Source organism: Argiope bruennichi, chromosome 10, assembly GCF_947563725.1.
Source record: "Argiope bruennichi chromosome 10, qqArgBrue1.1, whole genome shotgun sequence".
Lineage (NCBI taxonomy): Eukaryota > Metazoa > Arthropoda > Arachnida > Araneae > Araneidae > Argiope > Argiope bruennichi.
The window spans coordinates 35,830,254-35,852,796 of NC_079160.1; the positions used below are offsets into that span (position 1 = coordinate 35,830,254).

At 27.9% G+C, this 22,543-nt stretch overlaps 7 non-coding genes across 7 annotated transcripts; 6 read left to right on the top strand and 1 right to left on the bottom strand.

Moving 5' to 3' along the window:
• The first annotated feature begins 556 nt into the window (after positions 1–556).
• Positions 557–629, top strand: Trnar-acg (transfer RNA arginine (anticodon ACG)). The gene has a single exon. It is a non-coding gene; the product is annotated as a tRNA-Arg (tRNA).
• A 667-nt stretch (positions 630–1,296) lies between these two features.
• On the top strand, positions 1,297–1,378 carry Trnas-aga (transfer RNA serine (anticodon AGA)). The gene has a single exon. It is a non-coding gene; the product is annotated as a tRNA-Ser (tRNA).
• A 2,073-nt stretch (positions 1,379–3,451) lies between these two features.
• Trnak-uuu (transfer RNA lysine (anticodon UUU)) lies at positions 3,452–3,524 on the top strand. Its single transcript has one exon. It is a non-coding gene; the product is annotated as a tRNA-Lys (tRNA).
• Positions 3,525–5,964: 2,440 nt separating this feature from the next.
• Positions 5,965–6,037, top strand: Trnar-acg (transfer RNA arginine (anticodon ACG)). The gene has a single exon. It is a non-coding gene; the product is annotated as a tRNA-Arg (tRNA).
• Positions 6,038–7,156: 1,119 nt separating this feature from the next.
• Trnas-aga (transfer RNA serine (anticodon AGA)) lies at positions 7,157–7,238 on the top strand. The gene has a single exon. It is a non-coding gene; the product is annotated as a tRNA-Ser (tRNA).
• A 2,771-nt stretch (positions 7,239–10,009) lies between these two features.
• Trnal-uag (transfer RNA leucine (anticodon UAG)) lies at positions 10,010–10,089 on the top strand. Its single transcript has one exon. It is a non-coding gene; the product is annotated as a tRNA-Leu (tRNA).
• Positions 10,090–14,198: 4,109 nt separating this feature from the next.
• Trnal-uag (transfer RNA leucine (anticodon UAG)) lies at positions 14,199–14,278 on the bottom strand. Its single transcript has one exon. It is a non-coding gene; the product is annotated as a tRNA-Leu (tRNA).
• Positions 14,279–22,543: the final 8,265 nt, after the last annotated feature.

Genomic DNA, 22,543 nt, shown 5'->3' on the forward strand with positions numbered 1-22,543 from the left:
TCGGGTATAGTTCGTCAACGGATTCTGAGACGGCGACCACTTTTCGACGACCCCGTCTCATTAAAGGGTGAGACGCAGAACGATAAACGCGTTTCCGGTATAATTATCTGTAATGTTTAAGTCTCAGAAAACCGCGAGTCTTCATTGTTGAATGCAAATATTTCTTCCTTTCATCTTTCCTTTCACCCCTATTTTGACGAATTAAACCCATCCTAACGCAAGCGCAAACAATCCGTTGCTGAACTATACACGACAATGAATGGCGCCAAAATGTAACTTTTTAAGATGGCAGGTCGCCAATATGTTAATCATTTTTTTTTAATTTATCATTATTAGTTAGTTTGATAAATTTGATTAAAGAAATTTTCGTCTTACCAAGAGGCTGATATCCGATTCTCTTGTTTTTCCAAAACTTTTTTTTTATGTATAGATATGATAAAACAATTCACTCGTAAATAATGAATATTAAAAAGTTTTTTTCAAAAGTGCTGAAAAAAAAGTGGCTCGATTGAAATATTTGATTCTGGATGTTTAGAAAAGCTTATTCTGACAAGAGGGGCCAGTGGCGCAACGGATAACGCGCCTGACTACGGATCAGGAGATTCCAGGTTCGAATCCTGGCTGGTTCGGAACCATTCCTTCTTTTTGCGCAACTAATAAATAAACGAATGAATAAATATTCGAAATCGAAAGACGAATTTCAAATTACCTGATTTGTATAAAAATCTGTAACTTTGGTGCAAAGAACATTTTAAAATCTTACAAAATGTTTGATATTTTATTTCTAAGCAGTTAAATATAAAATTTAGATTTTTTAATCCAACAAATTGTAAGATTCTTAGACAGTTTTTTTTTTTTATTTTGTGTTGTCAAAAAGTAATTAATTGTTCTATCATTAAACTTTTATGTCCATAAACTATTATGCTTATAGTGTAGCAAAACAAATACCTTAACGAGATATTTAATTTTCCCCGTTCTTCCAGCATATCGCGCTAATATATATTTAAAAAAAGCAAAATTATAAAAAGGGTTTGATTAAAGAATACGGTATAAGCGCCAAACGTTAATTTTTAAAATCGATAAACCACCAAATACGGTAACTTAACTGTATTCTTTTGTCAATATTTGGCGTGTTTTCTATTGTTTGACTCAAACTGGGAAAAAAATATCTATACTGTGCTCTTTAATTTTACCTTATAAAAGAAGCGTAACAAACAAAAATAAAACATAAGCTAATCAGTTTGTGTTAACAAAACAATTACAATTTGTTGACTTATAATTTGTGAGCATATGTGTGTGGTCGTGGCCGAGTGGTTAAGGCGATGGACTAGAAATCCATTGGGATCTTCCCGCGTAGGTTCGAATCCTACCGACCACGAGTGCGTTATTTTTAACACCATGGTTCAAATGTTTTGTGCTGGAGTTCTGTACTTCCTTTCGACTACTCTATTTCTATTTTCTTGTAATTATTTTTTTTGAATTCTTGAAGTAGAAGTGTATGTTTTTGTATTCAGAGAATATATAATTACTTATCGGAACATAGCGAGTTGAATACAGACGCAATAACACTTTTGACAGTCTTTATATATAAAAGGTGAAATGTTTTTTTTTTTGTTACTTTTTTAATAAAAAGGCTATTGATTTGAGAGAAAACTGATATCCAGGCTTTCAGGAAAACCAGTTTTTTAAATTTAAAAATCGTTTTCAAATGTAACAAATTTACTTTAAAAAAACTGATTTTTTAAAACCGAGTTTCAAAAACTGTCAAACCCTAGGCATGGCTTTACATTGGCAATAGTGCTAAGGCATTGGAAACGGGCGTCTGCTACGATCCTATGATCTACTACGTCGTGTGCAAAATACAAATTGTGACAGGAAAAGAGCAGCATTCTTCACGTTTTTCATTGTTTTCTGAGTGTGTAAAACAATGAGTAATCAGGAACACGCAATTATTGTCGCTGTTCCTGATTATAACTGAACAATACATTCAGTATTCGTAAATTATTCTTAGGGTATGCTTAATGCTGTTTTAGTGTACCACAGTGAAGATTTCAGAACGGGTAATAAACAACAACAACAAAAATTGAAGAAATTACGTGCTATACAGCGACTAGATTCTGGTGTAGTAGCAAAAACCGGCAACTGCTTCTACGTTTCAACGAGATGCTTTGACACTCTACCTGGTTTGAGTAGTACTGGGAGGTTTAGTACTCAATAAGAAGTGAGAAAATGCATATATAACAGTGAGCTTTGTCTTCTGGTATAGGTGGGTAAACAAATGATTTCATAGAGTTCCAGCCTATCCGGCTTTTTTTTGTTATCCGGTCAATCCTTCCGCCGCATTAGGCTGGAGTTTAGACTTATTGCTTGACAACGATTCTAAAACCCTCCGCGCTTTTGGGCATGCGTTAGGATGGGTTTAATTCATCAAAATAGAAATGAAAGGAAAGATGGAAGGATGGAATGTTTACATTTAACAATAAAATAAACTCGAATTACTCGCCGATTGAATTAAAATAATACAGTCAGGAACGACACGATATTGACATTCACGTGAAAAAAAAATTGAACAAAAAAGTATCTAATAAATTGAAAATCAAGGTCAAAGAATGAAAACGAAAAAAAAAAAAAAAGAAAAAAGAAAATTATGGTAACAAACAAAAATATTAAATTTTGTGGGTTTTTTTTAACTGAGTTTTTGTGCCTTTTCCTGAAATAATAAGGAAAATAACCAACACGGGAATTTATGAAATTTGTCTATTCAAGTGTATGCAAATATGTCAGGTCAAAGGTACAACATAGTAAACGGATAAGATAAGCGATCTTAATATCAAAATCATAGAATTTTTATCGAATTTTGAATGAAATCCATTATTTATTACCATTTCCAAATAATGGAAATCCCTTATCCATTATTTGGAAATCATCTGCCTGAATATATGTCCTTCCGTGTTCATAAGAAAATGATTTTTTAAAAATTTAAATGCAATTTTTGCTGTTTTTATTTAAATGATGTTCTATTTCTATTCCTTAAATTTTTTTTTTTTTTTACATTGTGTTTGTATATATTTTTATAGCAACTGGCAAAAAATACTGCGTATAATTTGCATGACAAAAAAAAAAAAAAAACATGTATAAAAAAATTTTTTTTGAAGAATAAATATTTTTTTTTTTTTATGCAAACAGGACAATCATAAGAGACTTTAAATTAATTGAAATGATTTTCATACCTAATGCAAAACATAAGGTTCGAAAATTGCTATTATCGATGTCAAAATTAACGTCTCAAATTTCAGTTTAATATTGTCCTGTAAAAATAGTTTAAAAAATTGTGAATCAATAAAAATTCTACAAAAATAGATTTACCAGAGATAAACAATATACAATATTCTTTCACAGAATTCTTTTTTATACTTAAGTCGCATCAGATATTTTTTTTCTTCCTTTCGTAGCCCGGATAGCTCAGTCGGTAGAGCGTTAGGCTTTTAACCTAACGGTCCAGGGTTCGAGTCCCTGTTCGGGCGTATGACTTTTGATCTTACCAACTTTATGTTCTAATTTCTTCAAATCCTCTCTATCATCTTGAATTGTATTAGGAAATAAAATTTTATTCAGAAAAGAGGAATATTTTCTCTGTCTTCAAATATTTTCTTTCAACTTGAATTATATTAGAAAATAAAATTTTATTCAGAAAAAAAAAATACATTTCTTTTATGATAGTGGGAGAATACTTAGTTCTCTTTTATCTTCGCTTCTCACATTAAAAACATCTAATATCTTTTATATAAAATTATTATTTTGTAGAGTTTACAAACAGTAGGAACCAGGGCCACCGCGTGGGTATTAGGCGCCCTTGTTTAAATGGAAATTTGGCGCCCCTTTATGGGGTTCTGTTGCACTGCTGCAAATTATATGTGCTGCCTCATATGATTTTCTCTCAATATACTATTTGAAAGTCGAAAGCCCATTCATGTTCTTTGCTACTAAATAAAGATTCAGATAACGAAACTAATTTAACTAAAATTTTAGAAACTTTTTTTTTTTCGGAAAATTTATTTCTGAGAATTTAATGGGAATTTTTTTCTTCTTCCTGCTGATTCAAAATATTTAAGTAAATTAAACCAATATTAATACAAATTACTAAAAAGTATTTGTTATAAGCAATTGAAATATTGAAAACATCTCAGGTACATTATAAACTTTTAATGAAAAAAAGCTATAATTATTAGTAATTTTTTTAGAATTTTTTTTCGATTATTTGGAAATTGTAATTGTATATCAGAAATAGATAATCAAATTCTGCCCAATTAAGGGTAAGATTTATCTGGGTTTTACAGAGATAAATAAAAAGTTGCTTCTTGAATTTTTTGTTAATTTCAAAGATAAAAGTTTTTCTTAATGAATTGTTTCTTTTTATGAATTTTTACTGCTATGAAAATAATACTAATAATATATTTAGATTGTTCATTTACCTCTAAATAACAATCCTATTTTTTGGAGCAATTATAAACAAAAAGCAATGTGAAAACAATTAATAACAGTACTTTACATCCGAAGCAATTCACAGAATGTACTCACTTTATGAGCAGCGACTACGCATATGATTAAAAAAAAGCAAACTAAACAACGACGTTGAGCTGCAACATCTTCACAGCACGTAAAGAATAAATATATGCCGATACAAAACATTCCCAATTTCTGTTGTTACATGTTACAAATTCTTAGATTTTTAACACGTTCCGTGTGGTAGCTCGAACTCCACACGGAACATGTTTTTATTGTTTGTATCGGCAATCAAATTTTGTTTTACATAAAAGAAAAAAACCCGCAGAAAGGAAAACAAAAGTAAAATAATATTAAAATATAAAATAAAATCTCATTTTATTGCTTAGAAAATATAAAACATTCAAAATTGCAATCGTATAATTAACAACTTTATTTTAAGTAACATTAAATTAAAAAACTATAAGTACTATAAATTTTGGCGCCCCCCTGGCCCAGGCGCCCTTGTGCGGTGAACAATTTTGCCACCCCCACGTGGCGGCCCTGGTAGGAACATAGACACTCTTTTACTATTTCAAATACATTTTAAACATAAAATGTATTTGTGAGAAGAAAAAAAAGAAAGAAATCTTATGCGAAAAACAAACAGCCGAAAGATTACACAATCTTAAGAAACTTTGTAAAATAAAATTATTTGGAAAAAAGAAAGTAAACTGATCAATTCGTACGAATAATCTCATTGTTATCACCTTTTTTCCCCTTCAAAAATCTACTTTTTTTCTTTTTTCCCTTCATCATCTTCTTTATCTAAATGTATTCTGGGCCGGTATGATAAAAAGCAGCCATCAAGTAATTCTGTTGCTTTATAGAAACATCAGATTTACCACACGTCAGTTTTGCTTTGTAATTTTTGATCTGACAAACTTTATGTTCTAATTTTTTCAACTATTATTAATTTATGCACATCAAAATTAATGAGATTGGATGTTCATAATCTTTATTGTTGTAACACTTAATAAAATTATTGATAGAAAAACGCGTCGATTTTTATTTCACTGATTGAAAGGACAAATAGTTCTTTAATGAATTCAAAATATGACCAATTTTGATCTGCCATATGAAAATGTGAATAATTTTGATCCTCATTATTAAGGTTTCTATGCTGTTCCCTAGTTATCTTGTGAAATAGTTAGCACATCATCATTTTAGTAGGGCATATTTTAATAGAGCAATATCAATTCAAAAGTAGAAAAAATATTACAGTACTATATATTTGCTTTTAATAAAAAAGTCGTGTCGGAACTTTTCTTCTCATTAAGCTAAACTGCTTGATAACTAATAAATACTATAGAGGTGTGAAATGAATTTTTTCACATACTTTAGAAGAAGGAATATCTTATAGAAACAAAATTTAGAAGTAAATATTGTCATTATACTGTTTATGTAATATAAAAGCATGTGGGGCCAGTGGCGCAACGGATAACGCGCCTGACTACGGATCAGGAGATTCCAGGTTCGAATCCTGGCTGGCTCGAGGGATTGTTTACTTTTGCTTACCTTGTTTCATAAAGGACTAAAACGATGGATTGCTCAGAATTCAGTAAAAACTATATCAATATACTAGCCGCATTTGGCGACCAGTTGGTTCATCGTTAAAATTTTTAATGAAATAATTTATATAACTGGGCCTTAATAGTTTCTTAAGCAAAATACTTTTCAGCTTCAAATTCTGATAAATATATAATTCATATTATTTAAGAAGCCTTACAACGTTTTGTTCATTTTACTATGCTTTGCGTATTCTGTCAGAAACCTTCAATTCGTAAACAATGGACACATTTTAGTATTTCTACCCTTTTAATGTAATTTAATTTTTAACTAAAACAATAATAAATTTGGCAATTTTCTGCATATTAATACTATTTAAATATAAATTTAAATCTTTTACAAGTTTTTCTCAGAATTAAGTAAATATATATTGCTTGCTTTGTTGAAACCCACTTCGCCAGTAATGATTTGTGTTAAAGACAGGATAAAAATTTAGATTGTAAAACAAATACAAAATATATATATATATATCTCCATTTTTAGCTGTGATTTTTATCACTTCTTTGCCATTCTTCCAGAATTCTTGCTTTTTTTTATATTATCTTTTTAATATTCGTGCAGAATTCTTATGTTTCATGTTAAGTATGCTTAAATATTTTTTTAAGAAAATTGATTAAATGTAAAAAAAAAAAATATTTAATAGCAAAAAATTGAAATCATTAAAAAGTTAATTTTTGAATTTTTAGCTGATGTAAAAATTATTATTTTGTACTGTAATATTCTCGGAAATCATCACGGAAAAACAACCCAATTTTGCTCAATTTTTAATAAAAATTCTTGTTAAAATTTAAAAAAAAAAAAAGTAAGAAAATTGCTTTGAAGTGCACATTCCACCCACCAAAATATGATTGTGCCGAGATTGGTAAATCTAGGTTAGGCGATATAGTCTATAGAACGCAAACACGCATTCATCTTTTTGATAAGTAAAGGTAATCCTATGAATATTTCGGAACCATTTTTAAAAAATAATATTTTTTAGGAATAAATCAATTTATTTAATCTAAAAAATTTAAGTTACAACTTCTTAATCGACGTAGTTGTGGGAGTAGTCGTGGCCGAGTGGTTAAGGCGATGGACTAGAAATCCATTGGGATCTTCCCGCGTAGGTTCGAATCCTACCGACTACGTAGCCTGTGGTATTTTTTTAACCTTCACTTTTTGCTTGTAAGCCGTTTTATTCACTGGATGTATCTTCATAGCAGGTTTTGTGGAATACAAAACGCTTTAAGATACAACAATAGTACAGCAGTAATAAATGTATATTTTTGATTCATCATGGTAAGCAACTGCATTTAAAGTTTGCTTAGTATTTCATCATTGTTTACCATACATATTTTACGTAATATTACTATGATTTACTTCTTTTTACCATAATTTGCAAGATCTGCATGAAACCTATTTTCTTTTCATAAACTTTTCACAAAATTTTATAAAAATAAAAATAATTTTTCGAGCAGATTTTTTTTTTGTATAATTTGTATAATTATTATCAATCATTAAAAATTGAAGGCATCGATTCATTTTTTGTGCACGTATCAGCAAATGTCTCTTGCACTATGTCCATTGAAAAATTTTTAACTAATGTCTAAATTTCGAAGCATTTTTTATTTGTAATAAAATAGAAAAACAAATCATAGTCTAAATTTAAAAATCCAGGATGGAAGTTGTATTCTTATTCTATTCTTTATATGGCATTCGCAGTTTTCCGATTATTACAGTTAGAAAATATGATTCATGTAATTTGATAATTACGTTTTGCGATTGTTTATCATTTCGAAGTTAATAATTTCTATGTGTATTAGAGAAAAATAACTTTTATTTTATGTGCTGCAAATATCAACTACTTTTCATTTATTTTAAAATGTACAAAATTCTACATTTCTGTTTTGTTACTATTTTATATAAACCATTGTTTGTGGAATTAAAATTTTTCAATATTCGTTTCTGATATTATATTTGTTTCGTTTTATGACATATTTTATGCGATAGTGATATTTTCACAAGAAAAAAAAATGGAATAGAAAGGAGGTTAAAAAAATCAACTAGATCTAAAAATAATTAATTTTTTGAAATTAAATATTTCTAGAATATTATAGAAGGAAATTTATATAATCGAATGTTGTAATCCACTTCGAATCACTTTACCACTCCAAAAAAAAAAAAATATTTTGTCAATTTGATTTTCCATACCACAGAATTGAACAAATGAATTCCAAGAACTTTGGCACCGGAAATTGTAATAGTGCTTAAAATAGCACCTATGCCACCGTAAAGTTCTTAAAATATTTTATTTTCCTTGACATGTGAAATCCAATTTCATTCACAGTCTCAAATGGACTCATATTAAGGATAATAGACCTAAAAAAATACAGTCTAAAAAAAAATAATACAATCTAAATTTCAGCACATTAAACTGAGAGGCATTTGATGTGTGTTGTACAGTGTTAGCATTCTTCAATGCAGCACATCTCTCCAATTTGTAGCGGAATAAATTAACATGATAAGCATCAAGGTAAAGCTGTCAGTCTGCTCATTTTTCTCGTTGTATTCTGGAAGCGAATAATTATCTGAATCACCTGGCAACGGTTCAAATTTAGGTTGTAAAAAAACAGCTAACGAATAAAAAGGTTTCCGTTGCATAAAACCGTTTAGAAAAAATGCTTTCTTAGTTTTTACACTGGATTGGAAATGCTACTGAAATTTTTAAAATACTCTTTCTATTCAGCTGCAATCTATTTCAAAAATAAAAATAATGCTAATGTTTCCTTTTTTTTTCCTCTTATTTCCTATTGCAGTAAAATGTTCATTAACATAATTTATCGTCTGCTAATGTTTATAATTAAACGGGGAAAAAAATGTTTGTAATGCAAATAACAAATATTTTTCTAGGAAATTTGTTTCGAATACTGTATAATATACAGTGTATATGCCTGAAATCATTTAAGGAGTTATGTAAATTAATTTGATGCTAAATATGAATGCATATCTGATTGCGAATTTAATTTATAACAAACTTATAAATATCAATATTCCAACTTTCTATCTTTACTAAACAAAAATAGACATAAATAAATTAGGAAAATGTCATATTTTGATTCTCGAATGTCAATGTGCACAATTTACAATATCATTCTTAATATCGGAACTTCTAATATAAAAAATGAATAAAAGCAATTTTAATTATACTTAATAACAGTGTACATATATTTAAAAACATAATATTTTTAATATGAATTTTGTTTTTCTTATTTCATCTGCAGCAATTTAAACAAATAAATTCGAATTTTTTGTGTCATAATCTATTGGTGGGTAAAAAAAAATTAAGGAATGTAAAAGCTACAATCCGCGTATTACAATTTATATAATTAAATCTATCCGAAATTCATTTCATTTTTAATTATATACAAAGAATTCTTATTTCAAAATCAATTTTTATGATTTTTTTATATATTTTTTTCTTGTGACAGTTACAACAATGTTAAGTGAAAATAATTTTTTTTTCAAAACTCTTTATTTAAACAATTTTAATTAAAATTATCGACCAAGAAATTTTTTCACTCTAATATTTATGCTGAGCGATATCTTTTAATCTCACTACCCTAGTCAAAATAAAATAATGTTTTATTTCAGTATAACAAGAAATTAAAAACCATTCCCTGCATTATACAAATAATATTATGCTGAATTAAAATAACTTCCATTAAAATTGTGAAATTATTCAATCAATTTTAAACAAGAAACATTTTAACAAATTTGCATTTTTCAGAGAATTTAAGTCCAAATAACTCTAAATGTCTCTTTTAAAGATTTCAAAGAGGAAAAAAAATTTTAAAAGTAAAAACCTTGAGGCAAGAAAAACGCCATTTTAGCTCTGGCTAATTTACTCCTTTCAGCCCGAGGTAGCGTGGCCGAGTGGTCTAAGGCGCTGGTTTTAGGCACCAGTCTTTCGAGGCGTGGGTTCGAATCCCACCGCTGCCAGATTGTTCTTTTTATCTTACCTAAAGGAATAAACTTGCTCATTGCTTTATTTTTGACATATAATTACTTCTCTAAAAGACTGAAATTCTCTATTTAAAATTGATTTTTTCTGTATGCAAAATAAATTTTTATGATATATATATACAATTAAAATAATTAGATGTATTGAAAATTGGATTGAATAAATCATATAATTAAAGGTTTGATATTAATAAATAAGGCAAAAAAAAAAAAAAAAACACCCCTAACATTATATAAGTTAATCTATTTAACGTGTGTGTGTGTGCTTGTATACGTAAGAATAATATTAAATTATGTACCAAGATTCTACTGTCAAGACTTATGTTTGAATTACAAATGAATTTTAAACCTTCTTTGTATTTTAAATAATTAGAGATAATGGAAAAATATTTTTAAAATTTCTGAAAATCTTGTGCCATATTTTCCATTTGTAAAGTACATTTTGATCATAAATAACTTACAAATAGATGAATCTTATTTAAATATACAATATTATAATTAAAAGATTATATTTCAAGAGGTATTAAAATTTCCCTCGTAGAAATTACTAAAAATAAAATATATAAAAACGTCATACTAACATGCAAAATTTTTAAAAAAGAAAAAGAAAAAATTATTTAAAAAAAAAAAAGAGATCTGGATTTACTGGATTTCATTTCTAATTTTGAAATTAATTGTTTTATCAAAAAAATTTCATCACATTTTTTTTTATAGTATTCATTTGTTGGAATCTGCTGGTTTATCTTTTTCAAAAATGGCAATTTAATAAGTTCAGAAGTTTCAATTATAAATTACTTCCTTGGATAGCTTAATTCCTTAGCTTTAATTCTAAATTATTGATATAAAATGCAGCAATAACAACAAACTTTAATAACTAATAAATTTTAAATTTAATAGAAGAAAACGTCTGTTAAAAAAAATCAACGAATTCATTTATTTATCCATCTGGAATCGCAAATAAACTCTAAAAGCTATCCTTAAAAAGTACGTTCGTGGAAAATTTGTCTAAAATTACAAAAGCGTTTGGTAAATTAAATTGGATTTGGTTTTTTAAATCCAGAAATTAAAAAAAGATCAATTTAGGTATTTCAAAAAATTCCACTATACTTTTATTTCCACACTAAAGTTAAATATCGGCAACTTTATATTACGGCGACATCTAGTGTTAGGAAAGATAACTAGTGAAATTTATCTATTACATCAGTTTTACATATTAAGATCCATACATAAAATACAGAATTTCAGTTTTATATCTTTTTGTGATATGCGTCCTTTATGAGAACATTCAAAAACCATGCACTAATATTTTCTCTAAATTTTTGTTACGCATACAATTTTTGTGGGAAGATTTCGTGACAAATAAATAGATAATTTTTCATTAATTAATGTTTTCCCACATTGAAAAGATTATTTTATCTGCTATTGAATGATAATATTTTAAATCATTTTATTTATTTACATCCGAGTTGTCCTTCTCTCAGTTTAATTAAATTTTATACCTTACCTTAAAAATTATTAATAACTCTAGGAAAAATTTCATTTTCATCAGTTTCTAAAATTTATTTAGAGCAAATCATTTGGAATAATTGATATTTCCATTTAAATTTAAAATGAAAATGTTGCAGACGATAAGATTATTTTTCACATTACGATTTTTTGTATTAAAATATTTCTTGCATCAAAATACACACACTGTTCGGTAAATATCATAATCTAAATCTGTTAATAGACATTTAGCAAACGATTCCTTTTCAAACATTTTATAACTGCTACCATTTTTATTTTGTTAAAATATTATTAAAAAGTAAAAGCAAACGATTTTTTCTTTGATAAACATATATTGTTAATATTATTTCGTTTATTTTTTGTATAATAGTTCATGATCAATTGTAAACCTTCTGGAATCTGGCAATGTTTGTAAGATACGTTATTATGTTGAAAGAATAAACAAGCCGATGGATAAATTTAATCCACCAGATTAATTAACTCTGTTACCAATCTGGTGGATTAAATTTATCAAAATTATTTGTTTTGGCCTCAGATAGCTACGATGAGCTACACGCGTGAAATTCCTTGAAATTTTTCCTTCAGAAAGTTTAGTTCCAAAAAAGCCCCAATAGTTAAGGCACGTGCAACGTAATTCCACTAAAGTTCTATTTTACCCCATAAATAATATAAATATTATTTTTAAATTAATTAATTGTATCAAAAATAATAATAATATGAATTAAATACCAAATTCCATGACGTTAGAGCTTTATTGCGCTCGTCCAAACTAGTTCAATTAAATTTAACTTTTCCCTAAACTAACAAATTAAAGTATCTATTCCAAATTATGATCTGGAGGTGCTCGTGACCACCTTGTCACATCGCGGAACTCCGAAACATCACGACGTTGCCGTTGCCGTATATTTTGAAGCTTAAAAAACAGGTAGTTTTCTAGAAAGCATGCAAAACACACACGCGCACATTATGAATGAATGAATTTATTTGCTTGCACTCTGATATTCCGTCTTTTACAAATATAAAATTATTTTACAAATATAAATTATTTTCTCCCTTATGAAGTTTACACTACAAAGCCTTGAAAAGTTAATTTAGATAGGTAAAACTACAATTTTTGTGATATTATAGTACTTCAAATTTTTATTCAAAAATACAGAAACAAAATCAATAAGGAATTGACCAGCCTAGGTACACGAAAACTGAATAATCGGTTACCGCAATAATAACATGGATACTATGCTCAGTTATAAAATAGCCTTCATCGGCCCATGCATGAATCAATTTTGGTAAATGGAGATGTCCCGCCATCAGAAATATGTTCAACACAACTACCCCCCCCCCCATTACATTATTGTATACTCCAGGCAAGCGAGAACCTATTTACCTATCTAGTAACCTTGCATCTTCATATCTGAGAAAAAAAAATCAAATGCAAGATTTCAGTGAAGATTTCTGAATATTAAAGAAATAATTATTATGAATAATTATTTCTTTTAAGATTATTATTACACGACATGAAAATATTTTCATCCTGAACAACAATGATATAACAGCTTGAAATTGTTTATAACTCTAAACATCTGATATGCATATAAAATGCTTAATTTATCAGATCAATATTTCATTCCTAACCAACGAGACTGATCTCTCTCTAAACTTTCTCGGATAATTTCTAACCCCCCCCCCCTTCATCTATTGTCGCATAAAAATTCTGAATTTTAGGTTAGGCAAGAACGTCGCGAATGCTCAAGTTTTTATTTTTAGATTCCCGCACTTGAGTGTTTTGTACTAAGTATTCTAGAGAAAAAGAAAATACTGAGAATCCGTTTTCGATGTCTTTTTGTTGGCCTTTTAAAACAACAATTTGACAGAAAATTACAATTTTAGTAACAAAATAATACAACAAATTTCATTTACATAAGTCATTAAGTTTTTGAACTATCGCGTCTACTTGCATGGAAACTTATAAAGCTACAGACGATAAATTCCTCGATTTGATGTAAATTTTGATTTTGGATATTAAAATTGTGCAGCAAATTTGATCAATATAGCTATCGTGTTCCCTTGCACTTATATAAATAGACAAATAAAATATCTGTTTATGGATTTTATTCGTAAATCTGGTGTTAATACATATAAGATAAATTTTATCCGTTTAGCTCAAAACATTTTTGTAGTGTCGTGTTTACAGACTACTAAATAATACTAAAAGTGTGTATTTTCAAAACAACAGTGATTAATTAGACATTTAACGGCGCTTTGCAAAATGATACTACTTTTTTAATAAATTGGTCAATTTAGGTAGAAATTTCAAGGCATTTTTAATATAATCATCATGTTGATAATTTAATTTTTTTAATTTAGTAACTTTGTTAAAATGCATGTATTTTTTACTTATTGACTCTATCCATTAATGTTTGAATAGAAATATACTTATTCAGATTTCCCACGTATTTTAAAAAATAAAAAAGGAACAACTAATTATTCTTTCCATTAATTTCATTTCAAGTAATTTACAACACCGCCAACCTTTTGTTGGTTACACAACAACCCTTTGATTCATAATGCTAAAAACAAGCACTTGGCAGCGGTGGGATTCGAACCCACGCCTCGAAAGACTGGTGCCTAAAACCAGCGCCTTAGACCACTCGGCCACGCTACCTCGAGCATCGGTTGTAAATTATGATTGAAATACATTTTTTCATTTTAAGATTTACTTTTATTTTTAAAAAAGTATTGATAAACAAGAAGATGGAATGTAAAATAACCCTTGAGTCGCAAATATCTAATACTGCTTACATTTGTACAAAAATTTTCTCTTATTTAAAGAAACGCATAAGGCATTTAATCATATGATCGGCATTATATATACTCTTAATCTTAGTGTTAAAAAAAAACACCTCATAAAAATTCATTTCATCGCCCCATACTCCTATGCCGATAGCTATTTCAGTATGTACATAAAGTGATATCAGATCAATTTAATAAAAAATGCAATTTCTCGAAAGCTAACTTTACAATTTCACTTTGAAATGAAATGAGAACGATGATATAGAATAGAATAGAAAAATATTTATCTTGAAAATAACAAAAATAGAAAATACTTTAGGTTTTTAAGTGATCTCAAAATTATAAAAACATTAGCGAAACACTTTTTCCCATACATTGGTGTAAAATCGTTTTTGAAGCAACACTTTTTTCATCACAAATGAATATGCAATATGTGCTGCCATCTACAGTATAAATTATAAAATACAATCCCATTCTTTAATTTTTCATGTGAAAATTTTACTTGAATTTAAAAATAATCGTTTTATATGAATTGGAGTAATAAGAATTTATCATTATGCTATTTTTTTGAAGTTGTATAAATATTAAATTTAATAATATTCAAGATAATTTTTTTAAATGAATAATAAAAGGAGATAAAATATTCAAATATATATATTTTTATATTTCTAATTTAAGGCCATTTAAATTGTAGCAGACGAATTATATATTACTAACTAATAATGAATTAATTTAAAGTGTATAAAATAAGCAAAATTATTAAATTTAAATTACGAAAATAATAAATTTGAAATAAATGTATCAATAACTTCTCCTGATAGATGGCAGCCCGTTCAAAACAAATGAAATAAGCGATCTATTTTTTGTTTCTTCCACACTCCCCAACCACCCCTCCCTACTGAAATGGTTTTATATCCTTTTTTTTTTTTGTTTTTACTTTCATGCATAATCAGTAATCTTATCTTAATGTCATGAGAACCTTGAAACTGTAAATGATGGGAAAATACCCGTGATGATAATATTGTAGATAATGACAAACCTGTTTTAGGTCTCGCTAAAAATGAGAGCTATTTTCGATTTCGGTTATTATGAAATATTCTGATTACCGATATTTTTAAACTTTTGACTTCTGCACTTAGGTTTTCTGCGAAAAATGAACTATAACCACGTATACGATGATAAAAAAAAAAAAAGTTGTTTCTTTATTAATGTGATTTGATTGTTCATATATTTGCTATTTTGTTGTTTGTTTGTTGATTACATAAAATAATAAATAAATTTTATTATTTTATGTTTTAAGATTGTTTATTTGTTATTATATGATTTTAATGGATTGGTGTGGAGATTTACGTTAAAGTAAATATTTGTGGAAATTTTCAACTTTTCAAATCGTTTGGAAGAAGAAAAAAAGCAAATAATTTTAATATTTTCTGTTAATTAATTTGAAATGTCATCTAATATATTATAGTTAATTTTTAAAAGTTTATTTATTTTGAACAAATTAATATACTCATTTTATATTTTTATGCATTTATACACATTTATTAAGATATGAAACGGATTATGAAATAGTTTGGAATATCGATGGTTTTTTTCCATATATTTAAATATAAAAAAAATTATAAAAGTGTTTTTTTTTTTTTTTTTTTTTTGCTTTTCGGGAAAAGTTAAATTAAAAAAAATGTTCTTTTGATAATTTTTTGTTACCATCGTCTATGTTTAAACATAAAATGTTCCATTATTCGTTTTGGTACCGAAGTCTTAGATACGGTGATGTACTATTATTTAACAAATGCTACCTTTTCAAATAAAATAACGAAAAGTAAGAACTTTTCTTAAAATTTTAGATTTTGATAAATGATAAAACTTTCTCCGGAACTTTCTTGCATACTTCATTATAAATGTGTAGTCCCCCTCCTCCCCGCTTGAAAACTGTGAACTTTAAGTAAGACGATGAATGCCACGAATGCTCAGAATTTATTTTTAGAGTCTTATATATGAGCGTTTTGTGCTTCGTAGCATAAAGGAGAAAATTGATTATGCATTTTGGAAATCCTTTCTTTTTTTCAACCGATTAAAACCAAAATTTTACTCTGAGCTGTAATTTTAGTAACAAGGTCACATACCAAATTTCATTTACCTAACTCTCTATGTTTTTTTGGAAATCGTATTTCCATATATGTAAACGTATAGACCGATAGACGGTCAACCTTTTGATGGATTTAGTTCAAATTGAATACAAATCTGCAATTTTGATTCTAAAACTGTGTGCCAAATTTTATTGATTTAGCTTTTTATGTTTTGAAGTTACCATGTTAACTTGGACAGACAGACAAACTTCCAATGACTAGATTTCATTCAAAATTTGATAGAAATCTAATAATGCAGCATAATGTCTATACCAAATTTCATCCATCTTGCTTAAAATGTTCTTGGGCTATCGCGTTTGGACACAGAGCGACAGACACGATTGCGTAATTAAACAGACTTCTAGAAGACTGATAAGGCCGAATATTTGAATTTTAATATATGACCAATAAATCAGTTATCTTTCAAATTTCAAAATTTATTTCATTTAAGTACCCTTAATAATGTTAATTTCAATAAGGATTAAAATTAAATATTAACTAGGTTTTGGAGATTGAGAACCATTGAGTACTTGCGCTCCGTTTAATTCTTCCCTCGATGAAGCATATATCTTGTTTTGTAACTAAAATTGTTTGAAAACACATGAGTGAATATGCATCACTTTAATATTCTGAATTATAGGAAATTGTATTGCAATTTCATTCTTCGATAGTTTTCTGGATGTTAGAAAAATTTTACTCTTCCAAATAAAACATGCTGTTTATATTTCTTTGAAATTAATCCTGAGACAGTTGAGTTGGAATCAAAATTCTGCCTGAGTTTTATAATTCGTTGTTCATATCTAAGAAACTAATATGCGAAAACGTATTTTCACACATGGAGAAACAAACATGCGCGAAACTGTTGCAAGGAATTGCATCTGTTCATTGGTAAATATTTTGCACGCTTTACAAAGACTGCTAACGATAACGGCTCGTAAAATCGGAAATTTTCGCAAATGAGAACATTAATAAAATAGATTACAGTTTTACAGGAACAGAAATCATTCAAAAGGTTCGCCAAATCAAAAAGTTCGCCAAAACGTTTGTTTGCGGAATAATAATTTAAGGAATTTAGGTTAAGTTCCGTATCATTTGTTTACATTTCGGTTTGCAGTCTAATTTCAATAAAAAAAAAAGTATCAGTCAAAACAAAAAGTGAATTAAAAAGAAAGGAAATATTGTTTTTAGCAAATATTTTTTTACGAATTTTTAATATTGCTTCTCCGCACAGTCACTTTCATGGTAAAAAATGATAATTTCACTGATAGCTCTATCGGATGCTGAAAAAATGCCAGATCAATGACCTGGTGCTTGACGATAAAAAATAAAGCTGCTGAGACTACTAGAATTTTGGCGATATATCGATTAGGAATGAAATTACGACAACTTCCTAGAAGCTTCTTTGCCCTGTCAAGGAAACTATAAAAAGACTAGCTGACCCGGCAAACGTTGTTCTGCCTTATAAATTATTTCTATTGAATATTTTGGTTATTAACGAATGCATTGTAAGTATGTGGGGATGGGATCTATGAAAGAAAGAGGAATGGAGCGCTGTAGACGATGATCGCCGATAAAAATAAAAAATACCAACCATTCATTTTCTCAATGCAATGTATTTCATTAACGTAACGAACATATACATTGTTTGATCTCTTAAAAGTTAAACGTAAAGTGAAAAAAGTAATTTATTTTTTATCCTAAAGTATAAAAATGAAATAAAGAAAATCAATATTACGAAGAGCAATTGAGTATACGTTATTTTTTGTCAGTCCGTCGTTAGACAACACAAATAAACTCGATAGATTGCCCACGCCAGAACATGCCACGTGTGAAAAACATGGTGTGCCCAAATCTAAGCCGCAAACAGACATCGTTTTTCCTTGCGACTTATTGATTGTCACTGCGAATGCGAATCTAATAGGAAATTGAACGCGTTTGAATTCGATTGGCACGTCTGTGAGAATCATTGAAATTCGTGGCAGCAAAAAATTTCGGCTCGGAATTTGCCATTCAAAATGGTGGCTTCGATAACGTTTTTCATCAAATTTTTTTGGAGAGATCACGGTTTTTTAAACTATGGGTACTAAGCCCAAAAAAATGCATAGATATAAAATCAGGTTTTGTGGCTTAATATTGTGGTAGCGCAAACAATAAAAACTAATTCTACATCTTCTTTCATAATGGTTTATCTAAATCTATGTTTTTCATTAAAATAACCACATTTAATACTTTTTTTCCTCAATAGCAATAATGAGTGTTTCATTTTCCTACTTATATGTACATGTAGGAACCATTAAAAAAAACCTTTTTTTTTGTTCTTTAATGAGGATTAATGAGGCAGATTAATGAATTCGTTAATGAGGCCGATTTTTCTTTATAATAGTAATCGGCTTTCGAGCGAAAATTTCTTCTAAAAAATTTACTTTTTAGTCCTTTCTTTAGAATTAAAAATTATGAGTGCAATGGAATTTTGAAATCAACTTTTTCTTTTCAATTTTATATTCATTTTTTATGAAAGAAAAATTTAATTAAATGATTTGATTAACTGTTAATTAAGTTCTAAAAACAGTAAAATAATTTATTTTCATCAAGAATACACAAGTGTATAAAATTTTAACGCTCTGTCAACTCCGGAAATAAGGGAAAAAATCTAATACAAAATTACGTATTTGCTAAAATGAAACAAAGTTAAATAAAAATGTGTGAAAATAATTTTTATTTTTTGCAGAACTGATTTTTATTATTTCCATATACTGTAAAATAAATTGATGAGATATTATTTCTGAATAATTTTTCCATTCTTTCATTTTGGCAAGTTGAAGTTACAACTGTGTAAATCACTTTTCAAAATAATAATAATAATAATAATAATAAGCTTAAAATTCTAATTAATGTTCAAATTCTATTCAATCCCATATTAAATTTGGATCTAAAAGACTTCTAAATTGATGACATTGCAATATTTAAATTACAATTAATATATTACTTTAACTTCTGGAAAACAAAGAAAATATGACTTACACCACTGTAGATATTATATCACTAATTTAAATCTTGGGCTTTAATCCATTAATGATCAATTTTCTATTTATAGAATCATTACATTTCGCTTAAGAGGCTAAACCCAAAGTATTCCATTGTTTCATTTCTTGCTTTGTCTAAGATCTTAATTTATCTTCTCAAACGCCTAAGCAATTTTGAAGTGGAATAATCACCAATTAGCCAGATTTTGAAAGCAAAGTGTCGTCATTTCTTAAATTTTTTCCCCATTGATTTATTTTCGAAGTAATGTAAGGAATTCGAAATCAATCTTTTTTTCTTCTTTTTTTTTTCTATTTTATTTATTTAAAAAAATTATAACACATTTCTAAAAAAAATATTTTTAATGAACATTTTACTGATTTGTTACAACTTTTTTTAAAAAGTAAAATCCTAAAAAAAAAAAAAAAAGATGAACATTTCATTTCAAAAAATCATAAAAATTTTCCTAACATTCAATAATAATATTTTGGGAAAAAAAATTCTTTCAGCCTATTTCGTTTAAAAAGATTTTACAAGTAGGTTAATTTAAAAATAACATTTCTATAGTAAACTTCTTAACAATTTAAAATACAGACTAACGCAAAAATGTACGTTACCGTTTTCAAAAATGTACGAACCAGTTATCGTTGCATAGACAATAAATAATATAAACCTGAGTTCCATTCGCAACTCAAATTAATTAACAAAATATTAACCATAAAAATTAATATAATAATAAATCATTTCCAAATCTAAGAAAGGCTTTTTTGGTATTCTTAAAAGGTATGACTAGAACAAATAAATCGAATTCCACTTAGAGGTGTACCTAGATAAAATGACGTCTAGGGCAAGTACCAAATCTGCGCTCTTCCCTCAATTTTTCTTTTTTAAAATCCGGCCCTTATTCATTTATTATTATTTTTTACTCTTTATATCGAGAATCTTAAGATTAAAAGTTCCATTAAACCTAAATAATAATATGTAAAGTATTTTGGAATTGATATGTTCTAAACAGTACAAATAACTTCACAATGATCGGAGTATGTAAAGACAGCTCTTGGTTTTAAAATGTGCCAGAAGAATATTTCAAAATATATCAGGACAACAAATTTTATTAAATCAATTTGAAAGTCACATATTAAACTTAGACAATTTTTTCCATTCTAATAATAATAATTTAAATAAGGCCCCAATAAAAAAAATCAAGTAGGAGTTAGTGTGTATTAGAGAAATACAGATCAAAAATGATTTCTATTCATTATAAAAATCTACTCCTTCTTTTTCAAGTAAAAATAAATAAATATAATAAAATAACTGAATTTATGTAATACCAGTTATTTTTTATAATTTATTTTATTAAACACATGAAATAACCATAAGCTTTTAGCAATACCAATAAGTTTCGATTAAGTTTTTATTCCCAATGAGCCCCTGAAAGCTTTTAATTTACACGCATTTTGCTGAAACTGGTTTAATTTTTTTTAAATTCTGGAAATAAGAGCTCCTTAGGAATTTAATTTTCTTTCAAATGCAACGAATTGGTTCTTTAACGTTACGCCCTACGTGCCCTTGGTCTATCGTAGTTACGCCACTTTCACCACATTCATCGAATTTCATTCTCGGAAAAATTAATTTTCATGGGAATATATAAAATATATTTGCAGTTCAAGGCCGTCTGTATTCGACAAATTGAAAGCAGCCAAAAGAAAGCAAGCAACCAAAAACCATTTGATGTGCTTAACGACGTTTGTAAAATGCTGCTCACCTGTGAATCATAAAGTAACAAGCATCGTTTAAAATTTGTATTCTACTGCTCATAATGCAAATAAAGTTCGTAAAATTTTTTGCTTCTACAATTTTTTTTACTGACTGGAAGAACGGCTTATATTCTTCTTCATATTTTCTTCAATAATAAAATTTAATTCTTACATAAGAACTTGAATAAGAATTCTTTTTTTAAAGTAACTTTTTGAAGTTGGCAAATTTATTTAATTTGATATTCTGTTAATATAAAAATCATGCGTTTCTGTTCATATTATTAGAGTAAATCCAATTTAAATATTATTAGTATTTTTTTCTTCTTTTTTTAGAATTTATAAGTGTTTATCCAATTTAATTTAAAGTATTTATTAGATCACTTTTTCACAAGTTAGTTTATAAAAATGCATACACAGTATCTTAATTAGCATTGTTAGAATTAGGCCTAAAAAAGACAATGTAATTTAATATAGGCTTAAAAAATTCTTTTCCTATCTTCACCATCATGCTTGCAAGAATTAAGAATTGTTAACTGGAAACTTGAGAGCATTTTTTTTTATGTTGTTCTTCCTTTTCTTTCATCTATACTTATAATAAAGCTCAATGTGTGTGTGTGTGTGTGTGTGTGTTGGCGCTCTACTGGCCAGACCGTTTGACATACAGCTACCAAATTTGGTACATGTATACCTTGGAGGTTGGGAATGTGCACCTGGGGTTTCTTTTTTCGAATTTTTAATTAGAATTTTAATTATTAATTAAAAACTAACTTTCCCGCCAAAAAAATCTTCCATTCTCCCCACCGCCAACTTTTTCGCCAAAAAAATCTTCCATTATCCCCAACGCCAAACGAGAAAGGCTTCAGTTTGTTTGTTTTTCTCCCAACAGGAATGAGGCTATGGTTAATATTTTTCGGCGGATTATTTCAAACGATTCTGTTTATTTTCTTAATGTTTGATGCATTTAAAATAAAACATTGTTAATTAATCCATGTTTCAGATTCATTCTGAAGTACTTTTGAATTAAAATAAAACAGAATAAAGGAAATTAAAAATTTCTAATCCGCATAGCGTTACCCCAACTGGCGTAGAAAAAAATCACGTACTTGCGTTACGTAATCGGCGAAGAAAATTCACGCATGCGCATTCTGTTCTGATTGTTGCCATGACAACGTTATCAATGGATGATTTAAATTATTTTTGGGTTAGTTGCACGCTTTTGTAAGTAAATTG